A 27,091-nucleotide genomic window follows, 5' to 3' on the forward strand; every position below is an offset into this window, starting at 1 on the left:
AATAGAATTGAAATGTCAAAATATTAAATTTCATCAGGGAACTCCAATTCATGCAAGTCATTAAAAAGGGATATATGATGACTTATTGGTAGATCATGTGTTGCTGATCATTTTTGCTATTAAGAGAATCTATCTATCTGTCATAGTATTAAAGATAAAAGGCAAAAACACTAAAAATTGGTAAAAATCGCCATCAAAGACTAAGGAGCAATAGCTCCAATATGTATATTATTGTAGACGATTTCACCAAAATTTGACTTTTTTGTAGAAATAGTCTTGCTGATAGTTTATGCTTTTTTAAGTTTCTATCTATTTATTATAGTTTTAAGATATGACACAAAAATGCATAAATTGATAAAAATCATCATTAAAGGGCAACAACTCCAATAAGGAGTGATCTGACATTTTGGCCATGTGGACTAATTTGTATATCTCGTCTTGCTGGCTGTATTTGTTATAAAAGTTTCTCTCTATCTATCAGAGTCGGTCTAGGTAATTCTGTACGCTTTTGGCTCTGAATGTCATTTGGTTCCCTGTTTGATACTACACTGTTCTAGAAGTAAACTGGTAACTAGATCATTCGTAGATAGTATAAATGTATGACTTTTTTTCTTGTCATTCAACATAAAATACTGGGAATGAGCATATCGAGCAGAAAAGTCACAGTGGCTAATATCATACAGATGTGGTGTATTTCCGTACACCTTGATGTGTAATTCCGTACATTGATTAAATTCAAAATAGGATGGCTATTTGGAAATGGCTAGGACTACTTTATTTAATATCAGGGTCATTTCCAAATGTCTTTCAATCTTTACTTAAATTCACAGTATCACAGCTTCATGTCGTGATGTAGATTCTAACAGTATTATTGTCTACAGAATGCCACATCATAAACAGTCAAAGATAACTCAAAGCTGTAATTTTGATTATATATTGGCAAAACTTGAGTATTTGTGCAAAAGCTGCTTAAGAAGGACCAAAAAGCAAGTGTCCCAAGATTTTTTTGTTTCCTTTTAAAAAGCTTCAATAAATAATCAGTATGAATTTAAAGATTTTTTATGATGGACTGCAGCTGGTGTTTCAGACAGTAACGTTTAGTTGCAAAAATTACATGGATATCAGTACGAGAACATGACTTTTAATGTGGCATGCATGGCTTTAGTTTGATAAGTGATATGAATATAGACCCTGATTTGTACTAGACAGACACATCCATCAATTTTTTAATGTGCTAGTTCACAGTGCAGAGAAAAGAAATGGCACCCATTAAGACATAGTTCTAACTCTGAGCCATCCGGTCTTTGTTCTTACACTCAAGTTTAGCATTGTAGGCTGAGAGGCAGCAACTTTTACTAATTTTAAGTTTGTTGGTCTTCCTGGTTTATAGCAGTGTTCAATTGTCCCACCAATATTTCATGGAAACTTTTACTAATATCAAATTAATATATTCAACATCTTTCATAGCTGTTTGCTGTCTATTGTTTTATAGTTTTTTTTTATTGTTCGGCAGGACAACTGACAATTTTAGTCATTTAATATTTCGAACACACACCTGCCATATGCGGGGTTCCAACTTACAACCTCAGTGTTGACAGGCTAGTGATACAGTTGATGAACTACTTATACAACTCGGCAACAGAAAACCCTTGGAATTATCGAGGAATAGTGTTGAGACACACCAATTTAACTTTCCATTAATAATAATAATAATAATAATATATATAACTAGAGGCTCTAAAGAGCCTGTGTCGCTCACTTTGGTCTATATGCATATTCAACAAAGGACACTCTCCAACATTGTAGACAAGAATAGAATTCATGACAAAAATCTGTTTTGTTGATTTTGTATTGCTGATCATTTAGTCTGTTTAGTTTCTCTCTATCTTCATTAATTTTTGCTCAAAACACAAAAGTGGGAAAAAAAAAATCCTCATTTGAGGGCAATCACTCCTATAAAGAGTGACAGTCTACTAACTATATCAGCAAAATTTAATTGTCAGTAGATCTTGACTTGCTGATAATTTTTGTGATTCAAAGTGTATATTTGTCTATTATAATTTTTATCATATAAGGCAAAATGCAAAAAATAATTCGTGAATATCGTCATTAATGGGCAATAACTCCAATAAGGAGTCGTAGAACGATTTACTCTATATTGTCTTAATTGTAGTTCATAACTTGCTGATCATTTTTGCTTATTTAAGTTTCTATCTATCTATTATAATTTTGAAGATATAAGGCAAAAACGCAAAAAATTGGTAAAAATCGTCATCAAAGGGCAATAACTCTAATAAGGCGGATGATTTCGACAATGCAGACTTATTTGTAGAAATTGTCTTGCTGATCATTTTTGTAATTTAAAGTTTCTCTCTATCTCTTATAGTTTTCAAGATAAAAGGCAAAAATGAAAAAAAAAGTAAAATTTGTCATTTAAGGGCAATAACTCCTGTAAGAAATCGTCTGACAGTTTTGGGCCAGATGAGCTAAAAATACTGTTGAAAGTCTAAAAATGAAGCTTTATTGAATCTATCAAGGCCGGTATAATACTGGTGACCCTGATATCTGACAACCTAGTGTGTTGTGACCATATAATGGGATGTAACTTGACAGGTTTTATAATGCTGTCATTAAAAAACTCAAGGACCAAAACAATTAGATTTATCATTCAACAGAAATGTCCAATATCTGACAGCAAAAACCAATTCTCAATAGAAGTTATAAAAAAAAGAAAGAAAAAAAGGTACTAGATCTGGAAACACTATGTTAAGATACATACACAAGGATAAACAATAACAAGATTCCTTGACCTTAAGTATAGGAAGAAACAAATAAGGTTAATTACTTTTATCAGGATTTTTAGTGTTTATCTGGTGAAATGGAAGAATGGAAGTTAAAGTGAGAAACACTCCTTAGAACATGATGTGTTCCATCATAAGACACAAATGTCCCCATCAGTGGCTCGGCAGAAACATTGTGAAATTTAGTGACAATGAGGTCAAACAGAATAAAACACACATTTGTAACTCACCATTATTCACTAATGAACCAAAAATTAGCTAAATAAATACAAAAGTCTGGGTGACGAAAACTTGCAGTGAGGTAAGAGTTTTTGCTCAGTGTTGAAGGCCTCACTGTGACTTTGAGATGAAGAACAGCAATAAAAGCATGTACTGATTTTGTGTCATGGATTGATATCTCTTCTTTTATATTAAGATTTCAGGACAGGATGGCAGAACGTCAGAAAAGCATACATGGGTCACTCTATATGTTCATTTCACTAAATAGAAGGACATGAAATTCAAACTACCTGGTACAAAAAGAATTTAATTCAGTTATATGGATCTAAACATTAAAAAACTAATAAATGAAATAGATTTTATATCCTATATTAAAAGTTTACAGATTCTGAATGCAATGCTTAAATACTTAATTTGTTGAAAATATAATAAAGCCTCATTGGAAGCTTATAATGGCTACTGTACTTCCAAATAGTTATTATATAACAAAACCAAAAATAATTAACAAAAACAACTAGAGAGTTGATCCAGTGATCACATATACTACATGCAACTGAGAGATCATGATTTTGTTTAGTGATCCAAAACATACCATGAATTTTTCGATTAAACATACCCCCATCCCTTCCCCATAGGTATAGGTAAGGCAAAGTCAATGTTTTACAGCATAAAACCCTCAAAATCATTCAAGCTGCCAAGAAGAATAGGAGATGCAAATACATTATTAAAACCAAGTCCCTGGTTTAGGCAGAATTGTGAATACAAAATGCAAAAATATGAAGGAACAGACAAACAGAGATAATGTTTACTATACTACACATAATCAACTTTAAATATTCCATTCTATAACCTTCAAATAAAATATCTAACTGCCAAAGATCAAATTCCTTTTAAAAACAAGAGTGCACACGCTGAAATGTCTCGCCTTCTTAACTAATCACTGATATTATGTTGATAGTCCTAAATAAAAATCTTTATTACAACTGTCACATAAACTTAACATTAACCAAGAAAACTAAACATTGACCAATGAACCATGAAAATGAGGTCAAGGTCAGATGAACCATGCCAGGCAGGCATGTACAGTTAACAATTCTTCCATTCAACAAGTATAGTTGACCTATTGCTTATAGTTCAAGAAAAACAGACCAAAACACAAAAACTTAACACTGACCAATGAACTGTGAAAATGAGGTCAAGGTCAAATAAAACCTGCGCAACTGACATATAGATCATAAAATATTTCCATACACCAAATAGAGTTGATCTATTGCATATAGTATTAGAAAAAAAGACCAAAACTCAAAATCTTAACTTTGACCACTGAACCATGAAAATGAGGTCAAGGTCAAATGACACCTGCCAGCTAGACATGTACACCTTACAATCATTCCATACACCAAATATAGTAGACCTATTGCATACAGTATAAGAAAAACAGACCAAAACACAAAAACTTAACTATAACCACTGAACAATGAAAATGAGGTCAAGGTCAGATGACACCTGCCAGTTGGACATGTACACCTTACAGTCCTTCCATACACTGAATATACTTGACCTATTGCTTATAGTATCTGAGATATGGACTTGACCACCAAAACTTAACCTTGTTCACTGATCCATGAAATGAGGTCGAGGTCAAGTGAAAACTGTCTGACGGGCATGAGGACCTTGCAAGGTACGCACATACCAAATATAGTTATCCTACTACTTATAATAAGAGAGAATTTAACATTACAAAAAATGTTAACTTTTTTTTCAAGTAGTCACTGAACCATGAAAATATACAAAGTATGAAGCATCCAGGTCTTCCACCTTCTAAAATATAAAGCTTTTAAGAAGTTAGCTAACGCCGCCGCCGCCATAGGATCACTATCCCTATGACGAGCTTTCTGCGACAAAAGTCGCAGGCTCGACAATAAAATGAGAGCAATCAATAACAATTGTGTACAAGTGTGAAATGTCTCGCCTGCTTTGCTATTTATGATTTATTTTATGTTGATAGTCCTAAAGCAAGTATCAAATAAACTTAACATTATCAATGATCCATGAAAATGAGGTTAAGGTCAGATAAGCAAAGCCATACAGCCATGTACACCTTACAATCATTACATACACCAAATAGAGTTGACCTCTTGCTTAAAGTAAACAAGAAGCAAACCAAACCATGAAAACTTAATATTGACCAATGAACCATGACAATGAGGTGCAGGTCAGATGAACCCTGTCAGACAGACAAACACCTTTCAATCATTCCATACACCAAATACAGTTGACAAATTGCTTATAATAGTATCTTAGAAAAAAACTTTACTACTGAAACTTAACAATTGGCCAATGAACCATGAAAATAAGGTCATGGAGAGATGATACCTGCCAGTTAAGACATATTAGGTCCAAGGACACAGTTATCGTCCTTTGGTTTTCGTTGTCTACGAATATAGTCCCTAGTGTGAACAGTGTATAACTTGCATTTTTTTTTGATACACTTTCCCAATTTATTTCTTGATATTTTATGCATGAAATATTAAGTAAGGGGATGAAATTACATGTTAAAAAAATTTGGGTGCAGAATCTTTATGTTAAGTAGTGATTTGGTCCAGTTAAAAAAGGTCGAAAATTAGAATGTCGGAAGCTGTCAAACTGAATTTTAGCCCCCCTTAACACAGAACTGTCAATATTTTGAGTTAGAGCTGGTAGAAGTTTCTATAATTTTGATATTATTTGTATCAATAGTAGTACACTACACTGTAAAAATCTTTTTGAGATAGAGCAGGTGCGATTTTTTTAATTTGAATTTATTGTCTAAAGGAAATGCACTACGAAATAACTGTGTTCTCGGGCCTAAGAGATGAATTCCGTAAATGTAGATTCTGTACTTTGGCAACTTTCCTGAATGGTTTTCTGGTTTCAATTTGTCAAACTCAATAAAAGTAAAGGATTTACATCTTTGATTGACAGAAATTCTGTTAAAATGTCCCATTTTGGCATTATACGGCTAAAATAGCATTTTAAAGCAGTTTCCATTTTATGCCTAAGAGCCATGCTGACTTTCTATCTGACAGCTTTTTATGTTCCTGATATTTGTGTTTCTATGCTTAAATCAAATTTAATTAACCATTTGTGAACTCGGAATCTAGAGAAAAGTAGATTATCACAGAAAAAATGTGCAGAATATTTGTATTTATGTCCCTGGTTAAACGGCCTGTTTGATGTATGTGAAATGTGAAGAGCTTTGTACATAAAATCTGTAGTCCATCACAAATATTTCACTAAATCTGTAAAAAAAAAACACTTTACAATGATCAGTACACCCTATTCATTTCATATGCTACCATAATTTTCTTCATTAGGATAGTAAGTGGTTCAAATATATGCCAAATGAGACTAAAACTACATGCAAGTTTTCCATTGAAAAGTGAAAAACTGGTCATCAGACCATACTGTCTGCAAAAAAAAGTTGAATTCAAGAGTCCTTTTGCAATTAGACTTCTTGTATCATGACATCTTAGCATAGAAATAAGCAAAAAGTAACAAATTTCACTTCCTTATAGCCTCTGTGTGCATTTTTATATGTAAATATGGGCTACGGCCTAAATCGACTCTAAATAATTCTCAGTCTTACATGGCCTAAGACCATTTTATACTCATGTGGTATGCTTTTTGTAACTTTTCTTTACATTTAAAGTACATTCAATATATATGGAAGAATAATGTATGGTTAAAAACCTTCAAAAACTTCAAATTAGTTGAAAAAAATGCATGTTTATGTAAGGCTTCCCTTAATTCGAAAATCTCTATTTTCAGGCACAGGCTCATATAAATTTGACTTTTGGATAACTGTAATAAATCTGATAAATCAAATGAGTGTTCCGTTGCTTTTAATACTTATTATATTAAATTCAAGAGTATTTAAAAAGCAAATTTTTGCAATATTTAAATTTTTTAGGCCAAAATCTTGACAGTTGAAAATATTTGATTTAAACGTCAAAAATAAACATCCAAATTTCAATATTAAAATGGCCCTAGTTTCTATAATATATATCCTATGGCCATGAATCTTGGCCAACTATCTTAAAATTGCCTAAGCTTAGGTCATGCAAAGTTTTATTAAAATTTGTCAAGTCTTTCTATCCTATTAGATCCAAGGACACAGTTATCGTCCTTTGGTTTTCGTTGTCTACGAATATAGTCCCTAGTGTGAACAGTGTATAACTTGCATTTTTTTTTGATACACTTTCCCAATTTATTTCTTGATAGTTAAAAAAGGTCGAAAATTAGAATGTCGGAAGCTGTCAAACTGAATTTTAGCCCCCCTTAACACAGAATTGTCAATATTTTGAGTTAGAGCTGGTAGAAGTTTCTATAATTTTGATATTATTTGTATCAATAGTAGTACACTACACTGTAAAAATCTTTTTGAGATAGAGCAGGTGCGATTTTTTTAATTTGAATTTATTGTCTAAAGGAAATGCACTACGAAATAACTGTGTTCTCGGGCCTATAAGCCTTACAATCATTCCATACACCAAGTGTAGTTTACCTATTGCTTACAGTATCTGAGAAACAGGTGTAATCATGTAACTTTAACCTTGATCACTGAAACCATGAAATGAGATCAAGGTCAGGTGAAACCAGTCTGACTGACATGTTAACCTTGCAAGGAACCCATATACCAAATATAGTTAATAATAATGAGAAATTCACATAACAAAAAACTAAACTTTTTTTTCAATCATTCGCTGAACCATGAAAATGAGGTCAAGGACAACGATCATATAACAGAAGGAAACTTTGTAACAAAAGGCATCTGTATACAGGCATACTACCCTCTGAAATATAAAGCTTAAAACAAATAGTTTACGCCACCGATGTTGGATTGTAATCTTTATGTCTAACATCCTGCCACTTTTGTCATAGACAAGACAAAAAACTTCCTGGAAATCTCTCATCTACAATGGCTGTTTAATGGGTGAAAGGATTTCCTTGAAGCTTTCAGAGATTCTTCAGTACCAGTACATTATTATTGTTTTTCTTTCTTTTAATATTTCATCAGATTGATTTAAGATGACATTGACTTCGCTATTTCCATATTGCATTATTGATCTTTCTTGTGTTGTAAATTCAAGCAAACTAAATTATCTTCAATCCCTGAGAATCATATGGAAAATTTTGTAATTTCTCATGAATTTAATTCATTTTTTAATCTAATTTTTATTAACTTTCAGCTAATTGTGTGTTCATCAAGTTTACCACATATAGGACGAGAAATTATTTTGTCCAGGTGTGATAAAACCTAAAATATTATTTTGTATTCTTAGAGTTATAAGAAAATGAATAGTGAAATTCTAATTTCAAAATTCAAAATTCAAAATTCACAAAATATATTAAAACAAAAAAAGCAAATGATAAATTACATGCAGAAAAAAAGAGAGAGAAATTTGGTAAAACCTTGTAATCATTGTCCCAATTTAGCCCATTATAGGACATGACCGTGCCGAAACTATTTATGGTAACCAATATTGTACTGGAGTGTAAGAACAACTTTGCCTTAAGCAGAATACAAAAATAGAAGTCATAAATATATTTACGACTTGTCCCAATCAGAATTCATATATGTATTTGTATATTACATTACTGATGATAATAGAAAGAAGTGTGAAAATGGGTGGATACTGAAAACTATTTATACAAATATAGCTTACATGTGCTAGTGAATTAAGTGTCAAGACTTCTACAGAAGTTTGGTAATATAGCATTTCTTTAGGACTTATAAAACTGGACATAAAGCTTTTCGACTGGATTTCTACAGCTTTTTAATTTTGGGAAATTAATTTGAATGAAAAAATTAATCATGAACAATTTGTTTTTGAGAAATGACTGCTTACTTTTACACTTATGAAGTTATGTATAAGTTTTCATTTTATTTTTTACAGCTTTTGATGTGGAGCAATCAAGCAATCACAAAGACATACTGTAAAACCACTTGTTGTTAAGAGGAAAAAATGTTACTTTAATATAACAATTTCACAGAAATTTCTATTCTTTGAAATAAAAATCATCATGACTGTATTTTCTAAAAATGGATGACTTGTTCAAGTCAATTGATTTTGGAAATTTTGTGGACAGAACTGCAAGAAAGGATAATACTGAGGAAAGTTCTTACACTTCTTTCAACTACACAACATTTCACAAAGTAGAAAATGAAACGGAGTTTAATATAGGAGATTTCATTAACTTTCTGAACAACTTGACTGCTAATAATACAATAGACCCTTTCCAGAGATCAGCAGAAATTCTGTCAAAACCAGATACAATTATTACTCTGATTCTGTGCTCTTTGGCATTTTGCATTAACACAGTGTCAATTTGTGCAACATGCAATATTCCAAATGGATTAACTACACATTCAAAACTAATTATTAGTTTAGCCTCTTCAGATATACTTGTGACTATTAGTGTTTTTGCTCATTTAATGATTAAAATGTTTAATCCTCTCCAGAACCCATTGTTAACTTCTTCAGCTGAAAGACTTCCATCATCATGTCAATTTGCTTTTGTGAGTTCTCTTAATATCATGGCACATCTAATATCTCTTTTGAATCTATTATTGATGGCCATTGACCACTATGTTGCCATCATGAGACCGCTGCATTATATCTACATAATGAATAAACGTAATGGATGTATTACTATCATAGTTGTGTGGCTGTTGGCAATTATTGGTGGATTTTTAAATTTCTTTACAGGAATTGCTTCATTTTCTAACCGCTCCAGTAAATATCTGAACTACTGTGAATATATCATGTATAACGATTTCTATGGAGATTACTTAGTAATAGCGTGTACTTTTTTGTGTTTAATATCAATCATTTTTATATACCTCAGAATTTATTGTGAAGTTAAAAGAATTACAAATAGAATTCAAATATTACGATATGATGAGGAGCATAATTCTAAGACCCTTATAACAACACTTTTAATCATTGGAACATTTGCTATCTGCTGGATTCCTATTATTTCTTTCAACCTTGTGATAATAATTCAAATCCATCTTGATATCGAATCTGTGAAAAAGACTTTCAAATTTTTATTGTTAGCAAACAAATATTTATATGCATTACTTCTAGTCAATTCCATATGTGACCCTGTAATTTATGCAGTGAGACTGAGAGAAGTCCAGCTAGGATATTTCAAATTCCTTAAAAAGACTAGAGAACTTTTGAAGAAAAAGAAACATACAAGAAGATTTTCTAGATGTGTTACACAAATTGAAACGGAAAGAACAATAGGAATTGAGGAAAATCCAACTGATAGTATTTATTCTTTTCGTGTAGTAAATAATGTTGAGGACTTCTCGGACAACACGAGTAAAAGTGAAGAAAATGAAACTTCACTTTTAAATATCAATCATTGTGAGTCTGTTATTTAGTAATTTATGTTTTATTAAAAATAACAAATCTTCATCGTTTTCATTACAAATAGACGTGTTGGTACTTGGATTATGTAATAATAAAACAGGAATTTCATGATGTTGGAAAAAATCAAAACCCATTTCACCTTAGTTGAATATTCTAATTCACAATCTGAAAATTTTCACTGAGGACAGATGGGAATAATATCCAAATAAAAAATTGACAAGTAAGGCTAAATAGGAATAAACAGTTCCAATGGGCATTAAAGGCACTGAGCAATTCATGCATTCAAATTATCTCTTTCTCCTTGTCAACTATAAAGAAAACGTCTTCTCTCCTACTAAAGATGGTTACGTCTGAATATAATATTTGCTATAAATAAATTCAAATCAGAATTATAAAATTTTTTCTATGCAAAATTTCATTTTTCCTTCTGCTTCTGACCAGGCCATTGCCCTTTAACCATGTTAATTAACTCTAGAAAAATTTAATTTCTTTTCTTTCAGACTTTAGAATAAATTATAGACAAAAAAAATTATGAATTTAATGAATGAAAATTATTTTAAATATCAAGATAATTTTTGATTCAATTATATTAATAAACACAAAAGAAAGAGTTATTCAATTTTCATTTTTAAATACTAATTTCATGATAGGTTTATCACAGTTTAAAATTAGGCAGCAAGGTAAAAACTCTTCAATCATTATTACATGCTTGACAATGTTATAGGAATATAATTGCTCTAAGTACACATATATGTCCTTCAAAGTAGTCTAACCTTTCTTTGTCTGAAAATTAATTAAACATCTAGTTTAACAGTTAATGTTATCATTATGTTCTACATGTTTTCTTGTTTTCTTTAACATTTCTTTATTTTTTTCTTTACAGATGTTTCTTTTCTTCTAACTTTTTCTCTTTCATAAAGTTTCATTAACAAATTAAAGAAGTAAATGAATTGCCTTCAGCTGTTGTCTGCTCTATGGTCGGGTTGTTGTCTCTTTGACACATTCCCCATTTCCATTCTCAATTTTATTTCATTTAATCAAATTTGTACCCCAAAAAAAATCCAGAAAAATTTGTGATTGTAAAAGTCAAAAAAGAATATATTTTTTTGAAAATGACAAGCATTTCAAATTATTTTACCAAAAATGAAAAGATCCATAGTTCATTTATATAGATAGAAAGTCATAAAAAAAATTAAAAATTAATTGTGCAGCATAATTTGATCAACACAGCAATTAATATATGATAACAAAATAAGAAAAAATATCAAAAGTGCAAAGATTAATCACTTCAAAAATGCATTAGTTATAATTTAGAAAGTGATAATTTTTTTCTAACATATCTATTTGTAATATCAATTTTATATGGGAATATACAGGCATTAAAACCAATGTTACAAACTTTGTTTAATTAGACATAGAATATCTTATTTAACTTCATCAGTGGTACCAGTAAACAATAAATACAAGACAGACAGACAGACTTACAAGAAATGAGAAGCAAAACTACAAGACCAGCAGGTTCAAATCAAGAATTTCCACATCATTTATAAATCCGAGTCAATTCTCTCAAATTGGAAAAGTCCTTCAGACTTGCATTAATTTTTTTTTTAAATTTGCTTTCATTTGGTAAATTTCATATTATATCTATTATACTAAATTTAGTAAACTAGTTAAAACAAAAGAAATATTTAAATGTTGATATAATCAGATATATATACATATATATACAATTGATTGTATATATGTACCGGTAAATAAAAAAATTTAGATTCAATTATGCACTTGAAGCCTACTGCCATGATATTCATATACATGCACATTGACCTATATTATATATTATTTAGTGTATTACAAAGGTGACCTTGCTATCATATTTTTCTTTTAAAAGATATGACCTTCAAAATATTTTTACATGATTAAAAAACCATCATCTTATAAATGATTACTTTTCAAAATTTCAAAACAGACAACAAATTAAAATTCATTTAAAATACCCATTGGATTTATTTATATATTAGTCTTATCTATAACTAAATTTATTCGAACACATATCTCTATGGCAGTAAATGTACCCTTATAGTCCCTTTGTAAATCTAAGTTATTAAAAATTCATTAGCAGTCAGCTGTTTATTTAATAAACTGTTGAACCAGAGACATGTCTGGCCTGTTGGCAAAAAATTCAGAAAAAGACAATCTGATGGACAGCAACAATGCTAATTAATTCAAAGTCAATGGACCATGATCTAGTGGGCAGACAAACTGAGATGAACAGACAGTAATGTAACTTTATAGAAAATATCACTGTCTATTGTGAGCAGTTCCTATCAATCTAACTTTAGCAGAAAACTTTACATCAAAAAATTGCTAATTAATTCAAAGTCACTCGGGTAGGGTCTCAAAATAGTCGTCAAACTGATATGTACTGATAGTAATGCAACTTCATACAAAATATCATTGATCTATCACCAGTACCGGTAGTTCTTATCAAACTGATTTAAGCAAAACACTTAAAATTTATAAATGCTAAGTAATTCAAAGTCACTGGACCATGACCTAGGGGTGAGGGACACAAAATAGTCCTCAAACTGTTATGAACTGATAGTAATGCAACTTCATACATAATATCATTGATCTATCACAAGCAGAAACTATCAAATTAACTTAAGCAGAAAACTTAACATTGAAATTTGCTTACTAATTCAAAGTCACTGGACCATGTCATAGGGTGCAGGGCCTCAAAATAGTCATCAAACTGATATGTACTGATAGTAATGCAAACTTCATATTAAATATTAATGATCTATCACAAGTAGTTCCTATCAAACGTAACTTGAGCAGAAAACTTAACATTGAAATTTGCTAATTAATTCAAAGTCACTTGACCATGACCTAGGGGCAGGTCCTCAAAATAGTAGTCAAATTGTACTGATTGTAATGCAACTTTATATTAAATATCAATGATCTATCACAAGTAGTTCCTATCAGACTAACTTAAGCAGAAAACTTAACAATTGTTGACAGCATTGTTATCGCCTTCGCTAGAAAAGCAGTCCTTATGTCTCACTTTCCACAACTTTTGTCGCAGGGGAGACAAAAAGGCAGATGCTCCATTTGATTTTAAGGTAGATTCTATTTTTTGTTTTATTAATACCAGTAAACATGACTACTTTAACTTGCAGTCAAATTAAAAATCTAAATACTTTCAACTTCTTAAGTGACATTGCCAAACCTTTCATTATATTTGTCTAATTTCTATACAATCTTACTTTTAAATTACAAACTAATTTGTGCAAAAAATAAGATTTCAAAATTTTGTGACAAACATTTTCCTGAAAATAAACCTTTTATTACCAGTACATGTTTTGCTCACCTGTTTTATGTATCATTGCCTTCTGTGAGCTGCTTACATTATGTACCTAAAAATCCCACTCTGCCTTTGGGCATGTATGCATCTTATTTCAAACTTTCAAATCGAAGACCTGTACAAAGATTTCTTTTTTTCATGCTAATCCTAATTGGCTACATACTGAGGTGGCTCTGTCACTACATACTAGGTGGCTCTGTCACTACAAACTAGATGGCTCTGTCACTACATAGATCCCCATTGAACCATATGGGATTTTTATTTTGCACAAAAATCTCTAATGCACTGAGTATCATCAATATAAATACAAGATAACTACGCCATAGTGAGATGTCAACTGTCACTGGGTAACTGTGGAATACAATCACAAAGGTGCGAGTATGCCACAATAGGCAGAGGAAATTCTCATAAAAATATTCAAGAATTGTCAATCTGTATGGCAGTACAGCACAGTCAACCAATTTCAATAACAAGAAGTTTGAAGTAAATTGATTAAATCATATTCTAAATTAACAGGTCAGATGATTCCTGTCAGACATGTTCCCCTTTCAATCATTCTATACAACAAATTAAGATAACATCTTACTTGTAGTATTTGAGAAATGCACCTTAAATCAAAATTTATTTCTATTTTGACCAATGAACCATGAAAATAAGGTCAAGGTCAAATGAAAAAATGTACATCTTTTAATCTTTGTATACACTCAATATGGTTGACCTACTACTTATAATAGCTCAGAAATTGACCTTATCACAAAAAATAAACATTTACCAATGAATCATTAAAAAATAAGATAGATGAACCATGTCAGTTGGATATGTTCACCTTACAACCATTCCATACACCAAATATAGATGACCTTTTTACTAATCGTATCTGAGAAACTGACTACACCATCAAAACTTAATGTGACCGATGAAGCATGAAGTCAAGGTCAGATGAACACCTGCCAGACAGACATGAACACCATACAATCATCATATTGACTATCAAATGTAGTATCTGTGATACAGATTTAACAACAAAAACTTAACCTTCATCACTGACCCAGGAAATAAGGTTGGTTATACCATGTCTGAAGGAAATGAAGACCTTGAAAGGATCATATATACCAAATATATTTATCATATTACTCATAATAAGTGAGAAATTTATGTGAATAAAAAATATATACATTTTTTATTGTCTGGTCGATGAATCATAATAAAAGAACAGAGTTCCAATGTTCCCCGCATTGCACATATTTAATCTATCGAAGGGCAATAGCTGAAAAAAACTTTTGTTCTTTAAACTTTTTTATAAATATCTTGGAGAGCTTTCAAATATCTGCAATGAACACGAAATTTTCCAAATAACATAAAACATTAAATATGATACAAGACAACCCTTTACTAAGTGACTTGGGACAGGCTCATCAACATGTAGCTTGGTTAAACTAGTTTTTGAAATCTCTATCTTACTAATTTTTTTAAAACTTGTTTGCTTTATAAATAAGATTCTTATAAAAAGCTGAGTCTGAAAAGCCTCTTTTTCAAAAATTCCTGCAGGTTTGTTTGTTTGTTTGTTGTTGTTCAATGCCACTTTTAGCTACCTAGGCTACTTGGCTATATCAAAGGGGCTAGTTTTTCATAAGTGGGGAAAGCCTAAGTACCTGGAGAGAACCACTGACCCTAGGCAGGAAAGCTGATAGCCCTTGTATTCCTGCAGGTAGAATACTTCCTTAATAAATCTCTATATTTATCATATAATTAAATAAAAGTTTAAACCATGTATGAAATCTACATCTCTATAATGTAACAGTATCCAAATTGCACCCATTTAGCAAAAATAGCAACTGAAATCATACAAGTTTTCTTAGAGACTAAACAATTTGTATTTTTATGATTTGACATTATGCACATCTTTCAACATAGCTAAATAAATCTAAATATACACCAAACGGTCACAGTACGTATCAACAGATGAAGTATTCAGTGAAAAAGTAAACTCTACGGAAACGTCCCATGTGATGTCCACAAAAAGTCAACTTTCAAAAATGAGCAATTAAAATATGTCACAGGCATCCATTTTTTAAAGAATGAATAGTAATATGGACTATAATCAAATTGTTCTAAATATTTGGAGAAATAAAACAAAACATCAGTTATTCCATTTGTACAGATGTGAATTTAAGCATGGATGCAATTTGGGTTAAATCCACATTACAGAATCATGGGTGGTTTGGAGGTTGGTTCAAACCCATTTTTCCACTATTCAATATGGATTCAAAACTAAATGGGTGGAAATATATTGTAAATAATGATGCGTCTACAAAATAAACACTATGGAAACTTTTGTCTGTATCATAAATAAACGTAGGTGAAACAAGTTGCTTTCTTTAAAAAAAGAAAAGCAATACGTGAACCAATATAAATTTAAGGACTCAGTTTGCTTTATAATCTGGATTCATTTATTTTATCTATCACATCTTTATATTTTGTTTCCTGCATGGATGCCTTCATATTCTCAACTCGTTATTGAAGTTGTCTGTACTCATGGTAGATGTTGTACAGATACATTTAAAGTCCATTTTCCATGTGAAGTGAAACCCTGTGGCATGCAACTTATAAGAAGGTTTCATATATTTTTCTTGAGAGTAACACACCAGCTTCATTTGGACCTCTTATATAGAGACTTATTCTGGTCTCATAAAACATCTCAAACTTTAAGGATTTCCTGATTTTACTTAAATCAATCCAAATATTCTACAGGGAAACTTGGTTTTGAACAATATCATTTTTCAGAAGTTTTATGAACATACTCTCAAAAGAACCAATTTATATAAAAATTCGTAAGGGTTCCACGGAACCCAGTGTCTCGCCTACTTTTGCTGTTAATGGCAGGCTCAACAAAAATGAGGAAAAAAATTAATAAAAATATTCCTCACTATACTATCTTTTGATTGAAAGTAGCTTCTGTTCAAGTTTGGTAAAAATCCAGGATAGTTCATGAATCTAATAAGTGTTTTAAAAACTTAAACTGCAGACTGTATGTAATGTTAACTGGAAGAAAAACTAAGTCCATTTATAAGTAAAATACGGAAAAAATGGAACAAAATTTCCTTCTAGATACTAGCTTTTAATCATAAACAAGGTTCTGTCCAAGTTTGGTACAAATCCAGGATAGTTTAAGAAAATTGTTAAAATCTTAAAAACTTTAACCACAGAGTGAATGTAATGTTAACTGGCAGAAAAACTAAGTCCATTTATAAGTAAAATACGGAAAAAATGGAATTTTTTTTTTACAAAATTTACTTTTGAATATTATCTTATGATCATAAACAAGCTTCTTTCCAAGTTTGGTAGAAATCCAGGATAGTTTAAGAAAGTTATTAAAATTTCAAAAACTTTAACCACAGAGTGAATATTTGTGGACGCCGCCAACGACGCCGACGGAATGTAGGATTGCTATGTCTCGCTTTTTCGACAAAAGTCGAAGGCTCGACAAAAAGTAGTGATGTCAAATTGATGAACAATTACTAATCGAGTACTCCTTGGTTTTATCAAGCAATACTCGAGTACTCGCTCGGTAATATTTACAACACAGAAACACAAACATAAGTATTTTACATTCTGTAGTTTATTGTATAACGGCCGAAAAAACAATCTATATAAGTATCTGGGACAATGAATTACACACCATAGTTAATAGCTCCTTACCTACAAGTACTAATTAAGTAAAAAACAATAATTTAATCAATATAATTTTAATGAACACATATTTGACAAGAGTGCACAGGCTGAAATGTTTTGCCTTCTTTACTAATCATTGATATTATGTTGAAAGTCCTAAATATAAAGCTTTATTACAACTGTCACATAAACTTAACATAAACCAAAAACTAAACATTGACCAATGAACCATGAAAATGAGGTCAAGGTCAGATGAACCATGCCAGGCAGACATGTACAGCTAACAATTCTTCCATACAACAAATATAGTTGACCTATTGCTTATAGTTTAAGAAAAACAGACCATAACACAAAAACTTAACACTGAGCAATGAACCGTGAAAATGAGGTCAAGGTCAAATAAAACCTGTGTGACCGACATATAGATCATAAAATATTTCCATATACCAAATATAGTTGACCTATTGCATATAGTATTAGAAAAAAAGACCAAAACACAAAAACTTAACTTTGACCACTGAACCATGAAAATGATGTCAAGGTCAGATGAAACCTGCCAGCTAGACATGTACACCTTACAATCATTCCATACACCAAATATAGTAGACCTATTGCATATAGTATAAGAAAAACAGACCAAAACACAAAAACTTAACTATAACCACTGAACCATGAAAATGAGGTCAAGGTCAGATGACAGCTGCCAGTTGGACATGTACACCTTACAGTCCTTCCATACACCGAATATACTAGACCTATTGCTTATAGTATCTGAGATATGGACTTGACCACCAAAACTTAACCTTGTTCAATGATCCATGAAATGAGGTCGAGGTCAAGTGAAAACTGTCTGACGGGCATAAGGACCTTGTAAGTTACGCACATACCAAATATAGTTATCCTATTACTTACAATAAGAGAGAATTTAACGTTACAAAAAATCTTAACTTTTTTTTCAAGTAGTCACTGAACCATGAAAATGAGGTCAAGGACATTGGACATGTGACTGACGGAAACTTCATAACATGAGGCATCTATATACAAAGTATGAAGCATCCAGATCTTCCACCTTCTAAAATATAAAGCTTTTAAAAAGTTAGCTTAGCCGCCACCGGATCACTATCCTTATGTCGAGCTTTCTGCAAAAATTATAACAAAGAAAAGCCATATCAAACAATAGTATTTGGTAATCGTTAAGAAAACACATCTAATGTTCACAAAGGCATACGATTAGAAGTTGAACTATTCACTGAGGGTTACCAGAGAATGCAAAGAATTTATTTTTCTTGTCAACTATTATTGGTGAAAGCCGGTTATGCAACTTTGTAAAATTACAGTCTTGCAGATGAAAATATTTCTCTGATGGCACTGATGTGACGGAATGGCTAAGACATGCTAGTTTAAAATGTAAACCTAGGTATAGCTATTTTCGGATGCATTTTAAGTGACAATTTAGCACAAGCATTCAAAACAAAATGTATTTCATTTACTTGTATGATAAATCAGTGATGCCTATTTAATTTTTCCGAGAGGTTCTCAAAAAGATTAATTTTATATAAAGACAGCAGCATAATTCTAACAGGAAACCAATTTGGTATTCGATACTCTGTACTACTGAGCTATACTCGAATACTAGAGTACTCGTTGACATCCCTAATAAAAAGACATGTAGATATAAAAAGATACGAGGATTAACATGTACGCCAGACATGAGTTAAGTCTACAAAGTATCATCAGTGACGCTCGAATAAAAATAGTTAAAAAGGCCAAATAAAGTACGAAGTTAAGTAATCTATTCCTTGGGTAGAAAATCCTTGGCATTTCAAAAATGTCAAAGTTTATAAAAGGACAGTGACTCAAAAAAGAAAACGAAAGAGAAATAGCTAGAGGTCAGAATACCGTATGCAATGATGACCGTGCTTGAAAGTCACATGGCAAGCTCTTATTGCTGTGTCCTGAATTTAGATAAGAAAAGCGAAAATTCGCATTCGCAAGTGAAATTAATATTTATGCATGAAAGTGGTAATATTGCCCAAGAAATAGTAAATAGAAAGCATAAGCACTGATACTCTGGATAAGAATACGCATTTGCGTCAACACATATATTAATCTAATAGTTGAATGCCAAACTACCTACCTCAAGTGTTTTGACTCCGGATTCATTGACATTTTATCCGGAATTTTTGTGAACGCAAACTGATAGTGTGCGTGTGAACAGTGTGATGTAAAATGTGAATAAATCAAGACGTGTAGGATAGCTGACCAACACAATGAATACAATTTTCAAAACTGTACCATAGTACAAATATTTAGATGCTATAAGGTTGAACTAATAAAAGGAAAAAAAAAGAAAAAAAGTAATTAACATTATGATAGTAATTAAATTTTGTTATCATTATTGTAAAATATTAATTACGTATTTTGTAAGATGCAAGGATTTAAAATCCTTGTGAATTGAAACCACACAAGTATTTTTTCATTCATGACCGTTTAAAATTTAGATATTTAGCTTACTTTGGGTACGCATCCCTGCTCAATGGTGCTCATACTTTACATATAATTTTCATAAATGTAATGATTGATCAAACCTGTGAGACATAATGCACGTATACATTACAATTTTAATTATATTCTATAATTATTAGGAATAAATTCAGTCTCAGTTTTACCTTAACAATGAATATTCTCTTAGTGTGGTAGTATCTATTAATGAAATAAGATATTTTTTTACAGAAAAATCCTTTTGTTTGATTATCTTTCTGCTTTCTGACCACTGTGTTTCCAACCTTAGATAAATATTTTTAACAGAAATATCGTTTTCTTAATTTTCTTAATTTTTTCCGACATTTTCTCATGCCATGATTGAAAGCATGAATTATATAATTGCTTTATCATTATACTTGATATTTAATAAACATTCACATTATTAAAAACATATATGTTTTGTCAAAAGGCAAATAGGTTCTAACATATAAATGATTTTTAGAATGCAACCGTCTTTATTGTTTTACTTTCAAATCTACAAATGAACCGTTTGCCGGATTGTTGAAATATACAATGTCACGTTGTAGCCTATTCATAGAGGGACCGTATCAAAGACATAAATAACTACCGGTACCTTTATAAATGATGGAAAATATTCGAGACATTCCGAGAATCGTGATTCCAAGGATATCGAGTGGCCCATAGACACTTCCAAAACTCGCCAATATATAAGCGTGAACCCCCTGAGCAAAAACTGTCAAAATAGGTGCAATTTGGGTACCCTCATGTTACATTCTTGGAAATCTGAGATGTCACTGCATACATGCACTTACTGTTCCAACTGGAAAATATATATTCCATAAAGAGTTCATTTATAATACAAAAAAGCAACAAAACAATTTCAGACATTTCCTTAAGATGCTATTTATTGATCTTGAAGAACCTACTATCACAGTTTTGTAAAATTCCATGAAAGTTTGCAAAAGCTATTAATGTCTTAAAAGGTTTAACCCAAGAATGTATGTTAATGTTAACTGCAAGAAAAATAAGTCCATCTATCAGCAAAAGAGGGAAAATGAATAAAATAAATTTTCAAAATTTTGCTTCATACACTTTCACATAATACATGTAATAATAAAGAAGTGTCAATCCAAGTTCAATTAATTCTACGAAGGTCAGACAAAGTTAATGATGTCTAAAAAACTTAAACCCAAGATGGTATCTAAATCATAACTGTTAAAAAAAACTCATTCCATTATCAGATATAAAAAAAAAAAAAAAAAAAAAATTAAAAAAATAACTTCACAATTGTGCTCTGGGATTGTCTTTTGACCATTAAAAAGCTTCTCTCCAAGTTTCACAAAATTCAATGAAGATTTGACAAAGTTATCGATGTCTCAAAAAAACTTTAACCCTAGACTGTATAAACACCATCCTCATGATAAATACAATGAAAATTTACTGCCTGAGGTACTTAGATGCCACATTAAGACATGATACTGTGGTTTCATTATTATGTGTGTGGTTCTAATGTTCATGTATTTCATAGGTATAGGTTAACCACAAAATCAAGTCTTCAAAGAATGATAGATTTGTATGCAGAATTTGTAAAAAATAAGTAATCAAATAGCCTTGAAAATTCAACTTTTCCTTAATCACTAAAAATGGATAACCACAAAGTTAATCCACAGTAATTTATAATGGTTTCTGTGGATAGTAAATTAAGTCAATGAGTGTAAAATTTTTGTAAAAAATAAATAACCATAGAAAGCAAGATCACAATATCCCATGCCATAGTAATGTCCCTAATATTCACAATTTCAGTCCATTTCTAGTAATTGTGATCTTGACCTTGGATGTATCAAGCTAGAAAAACCAATCCAGATCTCTCTCCCTCACTCCTAATATATAACCATATATCTAACTTTGGTTCCAATCCCATGTAAGGTCCTGGAGAAATCTGCTCATTACATGTGACAATCTATCCAAGTAAGAGGATAATTTGACATAAGGTATTTGATATATCATCAGGAACCAAGATGACAGACAGACTGAAGGGTAAAACACTATACTCAATCTTCTTCCCAGTGTAGGGAATAATCAATTACAATATGTAGTAGGCTGGTAAAATAAAACAATGTCATATATGTTTGTAAAGATATTGTCAATGTACATGTTTTCTCTCTACAAAATGAGGACAACACTTTTCTAGCAATACTACCGGTATACCATTTTGATTGGCTTCTATGGGAAACTCTGTCTACAGGTATATCTATAATACTGAGAGAAACTAATTTGACAATTTTAAGGATTCAACTGAATAGATAAAGTTAAGATTATACAGATTAAATTTAGATAGGAAATCTTTCAAGCAGAAATGAATTTGTGTTTATTTGCATGCATTTTGTATGCATTTTGAATGTGACATTCTCCCGACATTTGAGTATTCTGAATTCTGTGATGTCACAAATATTCATACTACGTACTATGATGCAAAGATGTATCTAATTGTGTACGAAATTGCAGTTAATAATAAACAAAATTGCTCAATTAAAAATGACGGTATAATATTGTTTAACTTTACATGATGGCCAAAAAAGTACAATGTATGAGAGCTTTCTGTCATATTGTCTCAGAGGAGTTGTATCCACAAGGTGTTTTGTCACAATACTAAAAAAAAAAGTCAAAGTCCCATAAAAATTGTCAAATCAGGCAATATAGCATGGTGAAGAGAATATGACAACAAATAGTCCTAACGAGTATGTAGCTTTTAGTCAAATGTTCTCTAAGAATTGATGTGTTTGTGACAGAAGGGAAGGGCGGATGGATGAACACAGATGGACAGATAGAAGGAGACTATAACCATATCCTCCGTGGGGCAACATGCAGGGGACAATAAATATTTAAACATTGTAAACATTGTTCTCAGCAAAAATTGCATTGGTTCTGCTTTTATGAAATATCTTAAACATGCAAATTCTGCCAAACAGATGCATTATCATATGATCAGTATGATTCCAGATAATTTGGCTCTTAATCCCATTTGCCACACTAGTCATTTGGCGTCTGACATGTTGAAATGATAAACCCTCATTTTTTCTAAGCAAAAGTTTCAAAGTCATTAGACCATGACTGAGGGAACAGGGCCAAGTATTCTCCATGGAAATGAGATGTGCTAATACTTATACAACTGAATACCAATTAAAATTGGCCTTCCACTAATTGTTCCCCTTGAACTGACCTAATCACAAACTAATACATGTAAACTAAGCAAAAGTTTCAAAGTCAATAGACCATGACTGAGGGAGTGGAGCCAAATAATCTCCATGGAAATGAGATATGCCAATGCTTATGCAACTGCATACCAAATATCATTGACCTACAACTAGTGGTTCATCATAAACTAGACCTAATCACAAAATAATACATTGTTGCTGCCGCTGCAAACAGCATACCTATGTCTCACTTAATGACTCCGTCAAGGCTAGACAAAAAAACAAATTCCAATATTGAGGTCAGGGCTTTCATGCATTAACCCAAGGATGACCCAGGGTCCTTATAGTCTTGATAATAAAATAAATAATTTATCATTCAGTTTTACAGCAATAAATAGTATCCATGAATCACAGCTTAAAACATTCGCATAAAAAGTAATCTAATAAAATATAAAATCTGCATGACATTGACCTGAGTTTACTCATTAGGTGTTTTTTTACTTCATACTTAAATTTTATTTTTGAATTCACATGAATACCTTTTACATAATCTGGCAAAGCATTCCAGTTTTTAATACCACTAAAACAGGAAGAAGATTCTACACCTTTGACATTTGGAACATAAAAATTGTAAGCAGTTGTTCTAGTATTCCTATTCGAGGAAGTTCTTGAAAAATCATTTTTTAAGTATTCTGTACATTTGTTGTGAAAAACATTAAATACATGATTCAGACGAAATTGTTTCACTCTGTTACAAACATTCAATAATCCGAATTTTTCAAATTCATTTACAGGGATTGGTTTTCTCTGATGAAGATATAGTATAAACTGTATAACTTTATTTTGAATAACCTAAGGCTTGTCTTTAAGTTTCTTGGATAAGCCTTCATACCAACAGGCACATGCATAATCACGATGGCATTGTATTAATGCAGTACACAATGTTTTTCTAGATTGTTGAGACAAACATTCTTTATATCTATATAAAAATTTAAGTCGCTGATTAGCCTTCTATATTATATTATCAACAACTTGTTCACCAGATAAAAATTTGTCCAAAATGATACCTTAATATTTCACATTTGATTTACTCTCATTTTTAATATTATCACATTCAATAGAAAAATCAATTTCATTAACATTTTGAAGTTTTCTCTTTGGTCCAAATAAAATGCTTTCAGTCTTTCCTAAATGAAGAGACAATTTATTATCAACAAGCCAATCTTTACATAATTTTAACATAAGTGATAGCCTTCTAGAAATTATTTTTGGATCTGAATGTGAAAAAAGAATAGCTGTATCATCAGCAAATAATAAAACCTTACAATCAGGATCAATGCTAACTTTTAAATCATTCACATATATTAAAAACAAAAGCGGTCCCAGTATACTACCTTGGGGTACACCGCAAGTTACATCAAACACTTCAGACTTTGTTTTGTTAATATTAACAATTTGTTTCCTGTTTTTCAAATATGAGTAAAACCATTCTACAGATCTAACTCCTATCACATTAAGCTGATCACATAATACTTTGTGATCAACCGAATCAAATGCCTTAAGTAGATCGAGTAAAACCATGCCAGTAAAAAGACATGAGCCTGTTGTTCAGTGGTTGTCATTTGTTGGTGTGGTTCATAAGTGTTTCTCGTTTTTTATATAGATTAGACAGTTGGTTTTCCTGTTTGAATTTTTTTACACTAGTCTTTTTGGGGCCCATTATAGTTTGCTGTTTGGTGTGAGCCAAGACTCCGTGTTGAAGGCTGTACTTTGACCTATAATTGTCTACTTTTTACACATTGTGACATGGATGGATAGTTGACTCATTGGCACTCATACCACATGTTCTTATTTATATTTGGCAGTTTTTGATTTTATATGATCTGTTAAATGTATGAGACAGCTATAGGTAGAAAATAAGTTTCTAAATCGATCCCCTTTCTTGAAAAGAGGTTTTTACTTTAGCAAGCTTTAAATCATCAGGCACAGTTGCTTCTGATATAGACATATTTATTAAAAAAGTAATAGGAATATTAATAATAGGAGCTGAGTCTTTTAAAAACTTGGCTGGTATACCATCTAAACCTGTGCTTTTTGTAATGTTTAGATTACACAACTCTTTAAATACAAAATCTTCAGAAATATGTTTTAACTTTAATACATTTTCATTTGTTTTTCTTATGTCATAAAATTTTATCACAATATTAAATAGAAAAATCTTTTTAGGATTCGGTAGTTTTTCAACCAACTTTGCAGCAATGGTGGTAAAAAAGTTATTAAACTGGTTGGCTATTTTAACATTATCAAAACAATTCTCTCCTTCAATGTTAAGAATGACAGTGCAATCAGATTTAGTGTTTTGTTGATATCCTTTGTTTTCGTCAATGCTGTCGTTAAAATAATCAGCTTTTGCTGCTGTCTTACATTGATTTTGCACTAAATTATGTAATTTACAATATGATTTATAGTCTTCATTTTTTTCAGATTTTTTAAAAGTTGCTAGTGGTAAGAGTCTCTGATGAATATTGTCTAAAATCTCCTCGGTTATCCATGGTTCTGTTTTCTGTTTCACATGAATATCTTTCATGTAATATTATTCCAGGTCAAGGAACAAAAAGAAAGTAGATGTGTTGGATAGAAGTAGATATTTTGCCTTTTTAATACGTCACTGACAGACCCCTCATAGGTTATCACAGGGGTACTTTAACAGGCAAAGAGAGTGGCACTTTCCCAATACAAGGCAATGAATTTAAATTTTTTAAATCTTCTGACTGCATATTATACATCCCCTTGAATGCCCACTTGCAATGAGTCTTTTACTGTATATGATATACAAAATGTATTATTAATTTGTCACATGTTGTTGCTGATGAACAGACCCTATCCAGAAAACTAAACTTGCCCTGACCTTTGGGACAATACAGTATGGGTTTTGCTCATTTTTGAAAGCTGTATGGTAACCTATAGTTGCTTACACCCACATCCTTTGGTCTCTAATAAATAACTGTCTCATTGGCAATCATACTGCATTTCTTTTGTTTTTATTTTAAACTTGTTCAGACCTCTGGAATGTGAACATAAGATAAAGGTCTTAGATGACAAGGTCTCACCAAAACAATCTCCATATATTCAAATTTGGTTCATCTAAGGAGAAAGTTATGTAAACAGCTAGTAAATAATTGTTCGAAAAAAAAATCATTGCAGACCAGATTTGTCTTCCATGACATCTTGTTGCAAAAATGAAAGTTTGAGTTGGAGGAGTGTGTCAGTGATCACATTGTTATAGACACATGTGAATAAAATTTTGATGTTATTCACTATGTATTTTCATTCATAATAAATTTATAATTTAATAGATGTACAAACAATAAACTAACTTAACAAACAAAATTTCTTTGTCTTTATATATATATATATATATATATATATATAGTAGTTGGATATTTATGTGTCTTTTAATGAGTTGTCCTATACAGATGAAAATAGTTTTTGTATGACAAATGAGTCCAATCAAACGTCTGTATAAAACTTATGATCCTATAAAATACTAATGAAACCGTAATGATAATTATTCATTAATGATTTTGCAAATGAGAATACTTTTGTACTGGTGAACCTCCATCTACTATGATGTTAATGTGACTGACACTAAGTAAAGGTGGGGTGACATCTTTTTTTCAATCTACATAATTCAAAACTATAACAATGTTCATATTCATAATTATGCTTTTGATTGATTGATTGTTGGTATCTTAACATCCAGTAATTATGCTTTTGATATCATCATTTAGTTTTCATATATTTTTCAAAGAATACAAAATGTATTATGATTAAGACTAATATTAGTGTAAAACTATATTTAATTTTTATTTTGAGATAATGTTATTAACATTTAGATATGCGAAAATGCTT

General features: G+C 31.1%; 1 protein-coding gene and 1 long non-coding RNA gene across 3 annotated transcripts in view; both read right to left on the reverse strand.

Moving 5' to 3' along the window:
- LOC127730568 (uncharacterized) overlaps positions 1-23,390 on the reverse strand; it is a 37,567-nt gene extending 14,177 nt beyond the window's left edge. The window contains exon 1 of the long non-coding RNA XR_007995160.1: positions 23,206-23,390. This is a non-coding gene — a long non-coding RNA (uncharacterized LOC127730568). The remainder of the gene's footprint in view (positions 1-23,205) is intronic.
- The window catches only part of LOC127730543 (DNA mismatch repair protein Mlh1-like), a 176,397-nt gene that overhangs the window by 65,616 nt on the left and 83,690 nt on the right, over positions 1-27,091 (reverse strand). The gene's annotated exons all lie outside the window — the stretch shown is intronic.

Source organism: Mytilus californianus, unplaced genomic scaffold (assembly GCF_021869535.1).
Source record: "Mytilus californianus isolate M0D057914Y unplaced genomic scaffold, xbMytCali1.0.p SCAF_2, whole genome shotgun sequence".
Taxonomy (NCBI): domain Eukaryota; kingdom Metazoa; phylum Mollusca; class Bivalvia; order Mytilida; family Mytilidae; genus Mytilus; species Mytilus californianus.